Source organism: Lygodium microphyllum, chromosome 10 (genome assembly GCF_053477565.2).
Source record: "Lygodium microphyllum isolate KBCC chromosome 10, Lygodium_microphyllum_v1.1.10, whole genome shotgun sequence".
Classification (NCBI taxonomy): Eukaryota; Viridiplantae; Streptophyta; class Polypodiopsida; order Schizaeales; family Lygodiaceae; genus Lygodium; species Lygodium microphyllum.
Genome location: NC_141144.1, coordinates 95,432,735 through 95,443,507, shown reverse-complemented (window position 1 = coordinate 95,443,507; position 10,773 = coordinate 95,432,735).

The following is a 10,773-nucleotide window of genomic DNA, read 5'->3' as shown; positions in this document are numbered from 1 at the left end:
CAATATCAATTGATACATGGATGAAGATGCATTAAACCACGTATCGGTTGTTAACCCCAACACGAAGAAAGCAAAAGGAAATACAAAAGATGCAGGGCAAAGGCAGAAAGAAGGTATCTCGACTGAAGAAAGAAGAGGAGAAAAGGCCAAAAGCGCAAGGGCAACCTTAAAAGTCCAAGGCAACTGCAAAAGGGGAAAGGTGCATTTTAAAATACAAAGGCGCACCCTGAAATCTTGTAAAAGAGTGCCATGGAGTGGAAAAGCCGGAAAGCTAAAATAAAAGACAAAGACAAAGATAAAGGCCAAGGCGAGAGAAATGGAAGGCAAAGGCGAACCAGGAAAAGTGCAAGACAAAACTTCTGTAAAAGAGTGCAAGCGCACCGCGGTTTAACTCAAGGAGCGCTGGGCTCTCACCCACGCAATTTGTAAATATAGATGGGCGGTGGAAAGGAAGCTAGGAAGATAGAAGGACAATGGGAAAAAGGGCCTAGGCTACGGCCGACCGTGTAAAAAAGGGAAAAGGGGATGATCACCCAAAAGGGATTTAGGGTTTTGTATATAAAGATGAAAAGTGAATGAGAAGCTCATTCTAGTGTGTGGCAAAAAGTGGATCTCCTCCTCCTCCTCTTCTTCTTCTTCTTGCTTGCTTGAGCTTGTGCTTGAGAGAGGGAGTGTGAGAGTATGAGGGAGTGAGCGTGTGAGGGTGAGGGACCGTGGGGTGGAGAAGCTCTCCACCTTCTCCTCTCTTCTTCTCTTCTCTTCTCTTCTCTTCTCTTCTCTTGCTCGCGGTGATGGAGCTTGGAGCGTGGAGCTTGAGGATGGAGCTCGCTTGAAGCTTGCACTTGGATCGTGGAACCACCGGAGAGTGTGGGAGAGGAGGTTACTCGAACGGCACGGAGGTAAGCTCACTACACCCGTAGATATGGATGGCGCGTCGGCTATGTAAGAGATAGCCATTAGTGCTCGGCTTGGAACGCTTGAAGCAATAAGTGGTCCGTGGGTCTTGGCAGTTGAGCAAAAGCTCCCACATTTTGGTTCTGTTTTGCCGGGACCAACGGATTCAAGCCTTGAGCGCTTGCGGGCTTCGAATTGAGCATCAAAGTAAGGGTTTTTCCCCGAACTGGTGCTTGAGATAGGTAGGAAGTGAGGGGGTTAAAGATGGTATTCGATCTCCTTGGGAAGTAGGTTTTTTGCTTTTTGAGAATTATGTTGTGAGATGGAGTAGTGTGGGTATTTACTTTGTGATTTGTATGCATTAGAGTAGGAGAAAACAAAGAAAAACAAAGAAGATAAGCATTAGGGTTTTCTGTTGTAAAACAGGGTAAAAACAGGGCAAGAATCGTGCAAAAGTGGTAAAAAACTCGCTTGTGACGCCTAAGGTCGGCAAGTGAGTTATTGGGGGCATCAATACCATACACGGGAAGGGATATAAAGGCCAAAAGTGGCAAGAAAGGCCACATTGTGCACTGCAGAGCAGGAGAGAAGAGGAAAGCTTGGTGAGGGGATCCGCTTCAATCTTGGCATTAGACAGATCTGGAGCTGCTTGACAAGGGGGAAGGCCTCCAACACCCGGCATGGCGAATTTCATGAGGTTCGGCGAAAAGACACGCGACGCCCGGCACGTCCGAGTAGCTGCTACTCTGGTCCGAGGCCCAGAATCGGCCCTCGGACCGCTTGACTCAACCCACTCGGCCACTACCACTCGAACTCCCACACTCGGCCAGTCCAAGTCGAGCACTTGGACTACCTCAACACTCGTCCTCGGTCCACTCGGCCCGCCTGACCAACCTCGGCCTACTCGGCCCTTCGACACCCGGGTTCCGACCGGTCGAATTTGACATTTGGACAGTCACATACGACCCTTACCACTTGGCCCTCGGACATGCCAAATCGGGCACTCGGACTCTGCAATTCGAACTAGTTGGGCTGAGTGTGTAGTTTTACCAAATTTTCAGAAAACTTTACCTAACCCAGCCAACACTCAGCAGCACGAATTGTCGGAAGTCCTTAGGACACTCAAAACTTGATTCTGGCACACGGAATAGGCAAAGTCGTAGGGCGCAGCCGCTTAGCAGCTAGAAGTAGGCAGTTGCGAGACCAGGGACTTAGAAGCAAACCGCTGTGAGTGGAAAAGCCTGATGGGACCCAAAAACGAACGAGGCAGCGAATTAGAAAAACTCTGAATCCCGAAATTGACCCCACAGGCTACATAGAGCAAAGGGCGCATCATAGATCCACCACTGGGCCGAAACTTCGAGCAAGTGGTTCAAGACTTGGCTGAACAATCCTCCAAACTGCGCATGGTGTCTACCGTAATGGCCCTACAGGTCAGGGAGGGGACTTCCCCCCGGGCCCCCGCAGAGGGGGCTCTACCCCCTCTGCACCTCCCCCAAGTAGGTTGGAGAGAAAACGCGTGCCGTGACAGGCCCTCCGACTTAGAACCTCGGGTAGTAATGACTCTATACGAGCATGGATTCGCACTTGAAAAGGAGCAACCAAAAGCCCGCACTCGAATAGAGACAAACAAAGACCCTAGAACCTCAACGGACCAATCTAGCCATCAAGGGCAAAAAGGCCACACTGTAAGGACACATGTACATTGTGTTTAAACTGTGTCTAGTCAAAGCAGAATGCAACATCATCAAGCTACCAATGCGGGGATGACGAGACATGCCAGTCCTAACGATAGGTGTACCTTGAGCAGCGTTGCATAGACAACCCAAGATCTCAGTAGAGAATCCACGTCTGACTGTGCAATTAGGGACTCAAAGGCATGTATCAGAAGGCTTGAAGCTGTAAACCAAGACCCGGAGGATGAAGACATAGTGCCACTTGCTTATCTTAGGGTCAAACTCACCGCAAAAAGAGAGCATAGTGTTGATGCTCTCATTGATGAAGGAGCAGATTTCAATATATTGACCTACGAAGCATGGACTCTACTAGGTCAACCAGAGCTCAAATCGACTGATGCAACTCTCAATCCTTACGGGGAACACCCACAAGCACTTCTAGGGAAGTGCAGAATCCTTGTAACTATTGAAACAGAAAGCTTGCCAGTCATGTTCTATGTTCCTCCAAATAGCGAGAATTGTGGAAAGAAAACCCTCCTAGGAAGACCCTTCAAAAAGACAAGAAGTTTGAAGCCGACTATATAGCACAGAGGATACACCTAGCACTGCCAAGTGTGAGGATAATCATGACTTTTAGGAAAGGTGACCTCACTAAACCTCGAGGGAAGGGCAAGGAGCATTCTGACATACCAAGCAAGCCTAGTAATGAGAGCAGGGAGTTGTTGAAAGAGTTGATACAAGCGCAGGATGAACAGACAGAACCAGTGAGCGAGGCTACACTTGAAACAAAGAGGTTAGGAGACAAGCCCAAGGATAGGGCCTGGACTTACAAATATCGTAGAAGATCACGAAAGAAGCCCAAGCCTTATAGACGAAGGCATCCATGGAGAGCTAGCACGATGCCACGATGGATATCCAAGGCGTTGCTTCATGCTCAAGGGTGTTATGCAAGCAACCGATGGATTTGGGTACCGAAACACCCTGCTAAACCACCTCGAATAGGAGCCCAAATTAGGTTTTAAAAAAACAAGGCATGGGAGGGACCCTAAACGAAAATCCGAGTCTCGGACCAAAAATATTGGAGTGATTGTGCCCCTCACGGTCGAAATCAAGAAACTGAACATGACCTATCAAAGATTAGATCCCCAGCCTATCGTACTTAGCAAGCAGATAACAGAGAGATCCGTCGAGTGTGCACGAGGTCCACTAGTGGCCAAGGAGCCTTTGACTTCCCAAGAGGATAATGAGCACCACAGGCACAACATCACTCATGATAGGGCCGATTGCTCAGCAATGCTAATGACGGAATCCTCCAACAATCACGAGCAAATCATTCAGCCGGTGCCAGGTCTGCCTAAGGGTCCTAGGTCTCCTATGTCCTCTCTTTCCAAACGGACCCAGGAGGCACAACGACAGTTGTCAATGGCAGGGGCTCATTCCCAATCTCTGTCTCCATTAAAGCTTCCAAACACCCAAGAGGGGAAACATGACACTGGCCGTAGCTCTCGGCCCAAGGATACTCCCGTGTGACCCAATGTGACTGTTTCAACTCAGGATTGATCCACAAAGGTGAGTGTTCAGAGGACAACAAAAGATACGACCACGTCCGATTGCCCCAAGGACTCCACACTGCAATCCACCAAGAGTAACCAGCCCACTGGACTAAACGCCACTGCTCCCAATCAGGGATTGCAGCAATCACAGCCCTCGGCTGTGACCACACCCCTTGCAGAACGTGTCCCTAATACTTCATTTGAGAAGGAGGTGCTGCAACCAGTATTCTTGACAACTCCAATCCGTCCCAAGCACCTAAAGCTTAGGCTCGAGGAGAAACCCCTCAAAGATGTGGCCAAGGAGATGACGCACCAAACCACTCAACCTAGCAAGTCTGTTTAGCGGGGCACGGCTATGTTCCATGAGGACACACTAGAGAAAGGAAATGCTAAGGCCCAACCAGGCACAACAACGGTTGACCTAGTCCAAGGTTCGAAACCATTGAGAGATATGCCTTCATTGACCAAGAGAAAGAGGAGAAAACAGCGCAACCAACAGCAACTATAGGTGGTTATGGACCCCAAGAGCATTGAAACCAAGAGCGCTGGAGAGCTAGGGAATAAAGCATCATGTCCATCCACTAATGAACCCATTGATGTCTCTCCTAATGGTGGTGAAACCTCAGACACATCTGTGTGCTCTAAAAAGTTAAAGGAGCCGTTGCCATCAATAGTTGCTTTCAACACGCAATCCACTGACAATAGAACTCTCATCGACCAATCAAGAGTGGAGGTAATGCAGCCACAACAAGGCGACAAATTCATACCAGTCACGTCCAAAGAGAACCATGACACAATGATGAAGCCTCAAGAGAAACATGGAAACCCCAAGCGCATGAGCACTCCTAGCATTGATCAATCTTGCTCTTCTAGGCCTGAGCCCCCAGCTACGCTAAAGCCGAGGCAAACTCCTAGAACCTTGCGTGAGATGGCAACCGAGCAAGCCCTCGTCGAACATAGAGGTGTTGCATAATGCCTAGTTGAGTTGGATGCTAAGCTCAAGGTATTCGCACATGTCTATGTCCTGGCAGACATGTGCTCATTCCCTAAACAGCAGCTCGGAGAATACTTGCCCTTTCCTTTAGCTTGGGAAGAGTAGGAATACCTTGACGAGCACTATAGCAAGCTCCTACACGAACGCTTGCTACTCATCTTAGGCGAGGAAGCCGACGAGCTGCGCTTAACTGTCACATTCAATGAGGCGCTCTGCCAACCGAATCTCTTAGACATAGAGCAACTAAAGCGATTATCAGCAGGCCGAAGTCGATTTGAGCAGCGTTGGTGTGAAAGCCGTGTTGCAATGGCCGAACTAGGGGCTCAGATCATGACAGTCTCTAAGGAGCGATTGGCCAAATGGCGATCCCAAAGAGACCCAACCTATGTGGCACCAACTTCCCTTGGAGTGCTGACTGCCATTCGGGGCATGGACTTGGCTAAACCAAGCCAAGAAAACCCTCTACTTGATAAGGTTCTCACTGAGGAGGAGCTACATGTCCCCAGCAGACTCGAACAAGGTTTCATGCTACTCGATGTGGCAAAATATCTATCGGTGTTGAGTAAGCTGCCACGTGTACTAGATGCATGTGCCATGCTTCAGTACAATCCCGAGTTCTACAATTGGTTTCTATCCTCGTGAAGTAACAGGGATTCGAACAATTGTGTCACCTTGTATAGACACTATCAACACACACAAGCAATAAAAAGTCAATCGCAGACAGAAGAATCGGAGCAAATAGGCTAGGCTAGGCTAGGCCGGTCCCCCGTTCATCAGATCATGTCCGCCTCTGGGCAAAGGGCATGCACCCCGCATCGCCACCATGGAAAGCCCTGACCAATATCTATGATGATGTAAGCAGGGCGCAGTCCCTCTCTATACACTTTTCCCTCCCCGGCCTATCCTTCTGACGATGAGCCCTCCAAACACAGGACCACCAACCGATGTAACTCGGCATGAGCCAAGATCTGCTAGTAGCTGGAGGCTAAAGGGACACCATTACGAGGGCCATCCTTCTACAACAAGCATAACATGTTCCGCACCTTCTCTTCTAGTCATATGCGTTTGACAACCCACACTGAAACCCCCCCTATGCGAACAATCTTATCCCGTATCAGGCCTAACCCTTGGATTGCATCTTGCAGGCCCTCAGGAGGAAAACATGGAGAACAACCAGCAAGCATGCAGAGACGCTCTTCGCGGACTACGGGAGCATGCGGCCCGTGCCCCTTTGTCGGTGCGCTATGTGCCCACTCTCAAGAGATATGCCAAGAAACGTGGACCTAAACGGCACCGTCCCGGACGAAGGCCTAAAAATCCTCAGACCAGGAAAGTCAAAGCTTAGCTAAGCATGCAAGCCGTGGCAACACCAATTGCACAAATCCCCCACGAGTGCTCAAGCACTAGATGCCCAAGGGCAGGAAAGGTGGCCAGGGACATGGAAGAGTTCGACGAATTATTTAAAGGCATTTTGGAAATGATGGCGGCTCGAGACTATACCATCCATGTCCCGACCGACATGTGCCCTGCCCGACCTCACAACAATCCTGCACCAGCACCAACCCAGTCACCCAACCAATCGAACTCGCCCCGCCTAGTAGAAATCGACTAAGCCCTAGGATGTACGAGCAGCTTAACAAGTTATCAGGACCTAACTTTTTGTCTTTTGATGTGGGTGAAAGGGCAACTCCCCACTTGTACAACTTCTTCTGCCTATCGCTAATGTATGCTGCAGCTTTGGCAAACGATCGCATGAGCAGTGCAATTAATATTATAGCATTTCAAAAATTCATGGTTTAACATAACTACATCTGTTGAATTACTTAGCGAAATCAAGCATGTGCTCTCACGACGTGACAAGTGGATGCAGGATAACACAGGTCTTCGTGCAAACATGTTCAACGCCTGGGTCACTGCAAAACAATGACCGTGCACTAATCGCCACAAAGTCACGCTGTTGAACGTGAACAATCACCTCGCGAGTACCCACATCGCATGAACCCACGCGTAGTCATGGGCTACACTCTCTTCTTGGGTCACGCTCTACACTCACAATGGGGGACGCTGCAATCGTACCGACATCGCAACAACAGCTCCCCTAACAACAAGGCTAGGGCCAAATCATCACGGTCATATCCATTTTCTGAGCCTCGGAGGCTTGAGATGTCCCGACCTATTGAGAGGCTCATAGCCTCTGCATATTGCAATGGTTGTACTGTGGCAAAAAAAAAAGGGGGGACGAAATGACAAGAAAAGAGAAGAAAACCAAAGAACAAAAAATAAAAAGTACCCACGATCACAGCACCGCACCTAGGGGCCCTCACATTAGGTGCGTCCAGTGCCTTAATCAACTAGCTCCGTCCCTAATCGCCTAGCCATTTGTACATCCCCCACTATTGTTCAGGGCACATCAAAGGCAGGACATACCTAGGGAGCTCGCCTCGCCTATGGTTAGACTTGTCACCCTAAACCACTTGCACAATTCTTTTGCACTCCATCTCAATGCCATTACAATCAACAGTGGTAAGCAAGGCATGAAAGAAAAGGGAAAAGTACACCATACTTTTCAAGCACTACAAGTAGCCACTAGCTACCAAAAGCTAAGACATTAGGGAGCTCAATTATGCTACATTGCCTTGACAAGACCATAATGATGTCTCGAGCAATCTTCAAGTGTACTCCCCGTCTTCATCGACAAAATTTTTCCATCAACTTAGCCCCTTGCTTCACCGACCCATTGCTATACAAGGAACCATGCCGACAGTCTTCTAACTAAGTAATACCTAAATACGCTCGTGTACTCACTTAATATTCATACTATAACCTATACATGGTTTGGGTCCTCAAGTGCAGGACAATACTCCAGGCTTACTTAGAGTTCGACCTGTCTCCCAAACTAATCAAAATATGTATTGTGCACGATAAAAAGACTAGCACTACCCCTTAGGGAGAGACCACATGAGAGGTTTTCCAATTGCAGGTATTAAAGACTCCCACGAAAGCGCCGTCAGCTCTACATCAACGCTCAACTCTAAACTCTTGTCCTTCACTCCATCATGCCAATCACCAGAGAATCATCACGCGCAAACTCCACCAAGAGCATCCCACTCACACCATCCCCCGTGCCAGCTATGAGTGGCCATTCCCAACAAAGAGTCACCCTACCGCCCCCTACAACAATCCTATCACCAAGCCACTCAGAACAGCTAGTGCCCCAACGACCTTCATCCGCACCAACCTCAGAACTCCCCCAAGGCAGTCCACAACCGTTCTTGCCACCCACATCTTCGATGCATGCTACCGCCTGCTACCTCCGACGGTGAGTGCCATGGGACTGGCACTCATCTAGGAGGGGGGTAATGTTAACCCCAACACGAAGAAAGCAAAAGGAAATACAAAAGATGCAGGGAAAAGGCGGAAAAAAGGTAGCTTGACTGAAGAAAGAAGAGGAGAAAAGGCCAAAAGCGCAAGGGCAACCTTAAAAGCCCAAGGGAGCTGCAAAAGGGGAAAGATGCATTTTAAAATACAAAGGCGCACCTTGAAATCTTGTAAACGAGTGCCAGGCAGTGGAAAAGCCAGAAAGCTAAAATAAAAGACAAAGACAAAGACAAAGGCCAAGGCGAGATAAATGGAAGGCAAAGGCGCACCAAGAAAAGCGCAAGACAAAACTTGTGTAAAAGAGTGCAAGCGCACTGCGGTTTAACTCAAGGAGCACTGGGCTCTCACCCGTGCAATTTGTAAATATAGATGGGTGGTGGAAAGGAAGCTAGGAAGATAGAAGGACAATGGGAAAAAGGGCCTAGGCTACGGCCGACCATGTAAAAAAGGGAAAAGGGGATGACCGCCCAAAAGGGATTTGGGGTTTTGTATATAAAGATGAAAAGTGAATGAGAAGCTCATTCTGGTGTGTGGCAAAAAGTGGCTCTCCTCTTCTTCTTCTTGCTTGCTTGAGCTTGTGCTTGAGAGAGGGAGTGTGAGAGTGCGAGGGAGTGAGTGTGTGAGGGTGAGGGATCGTGGGGTGGAGAAGCTCTCCATCTTCTCCTCTCTTCTTCTCTTCTCTTCTCTTGCTCGCGATGATGGAGCTTAGAGTGTGGAGCTTGAGGATGGAACTCGCTTGAAGCTTGCACTTGGATCGTGGAGCCACCGAAGTGCATGGGAGAGGAGGTAACTCGAATGGCACGGAGGTAAGCTCACTACACCCGTAGATATGGATGGCGCATCGGCTATGTGAGAGGTAGCCATTAGTGCTCGGCTTGGAACGCTTGAAGCAATAAGCGGTCCGTGGGTCTTGGCGGTTCAACGAAAGCTCCCACATCGGTCTAATTTTTATATTTTAGCCTTGTTTTACTGTGTACTACAACAACATTAAATTGCTCTAAATCCACTCCAAAATCTCTCCAAACTATGTTGTTGACAAGTGTAAAGCATTCCCTTAATCATCTGAAAGCGATACCAATCCGTAAAAATGATTGAAGATGGAGGAAACCTTGTATAAGGCTAATGTTTATACTTCACCCATGTGTTCCCTATGTATTACAAAAGCAGTAAAATATTATATGCTACTCCAAACCCTCTCAAGTCCGTGCCTTTCATGGATACAAATCATTCCTTGATAGTAGAGAGTGGCATCCTTTGCATAGATGGCCTTGGAATCTATAGAAGGAGGATAAATCTTTGTGGACATCAAGCTACCCTACTATGTACCCTATAATTCCATGTTCTAGATAGCACGATGAAGACAAAGGACTCTCCTCTCTCTTGCCAAACACAAGACTTATCCTTCCTAGTGCACTCGAGGCTCTTTCCCCTTTTCCTTTACTTGAGTTTTCATGCTCAATCCCTCCCTTTGTAGTCCATGTTTCTTCCCATCCAAAGCAAGCTTGATGGCACCTAAAAATGTGATGATTTTCTCCCTCTCCTCCTCATGCTTGATCTCTTTTTCTTTCGCCCCTACTTAGCCCCCTCACTCTTCTCTCTAGCTCCTTACGGGTTGCCTAATGTATAGAGCTAGTAGTTCCTCTCTATTTAGCCCCTCCTCCTAAGGGAACATGCTCCAAGGAGCAGCCACCTCTTTAATATGTATGATTAGTTGTTGTCCATACATCAATCCAACAAGCATGTACCTAGCCATTGCATTATGTGTTGTCTTGTCAGCCCATAAAGCATATGATAATAATCGAGGCCACTCCTTCATTCTTCCCCTACATGACTTTTCTAGTGCTTTAATGATAGGTGGGTGTCCCCGTTCACTCTTTCCATTGCCATCTTGATTATAGGCTAAAGTCAATGCAAGTTTAATTTCCAATCAAGTAAAAAATTCATAGGTCTCATCTACATCCAATTCTCCTTAGTTAACTATAATTTTTCCCACACAACCATTATGACAAAGGACCTCTTCTAAAAGAGAAGTGCATACAACTTGTGTTGTCTTTGTTCTGATTCCACCTATTTTGTCAAATCCTTGTATGCAAGTATGAGATATCTCTTACTTGTAGGCACCACCCATTTATAATGAATAGACTAGGGATAAGTTGGTTATAACCCATCTTTACATTTCACTACTAAATGTGTTTGGCAGGTAGTACATGATTCAACAATGTTTGAAATATCTTGATACATCTCTTGCCACTAATATCTTGCATTTATCTTCTCAAAG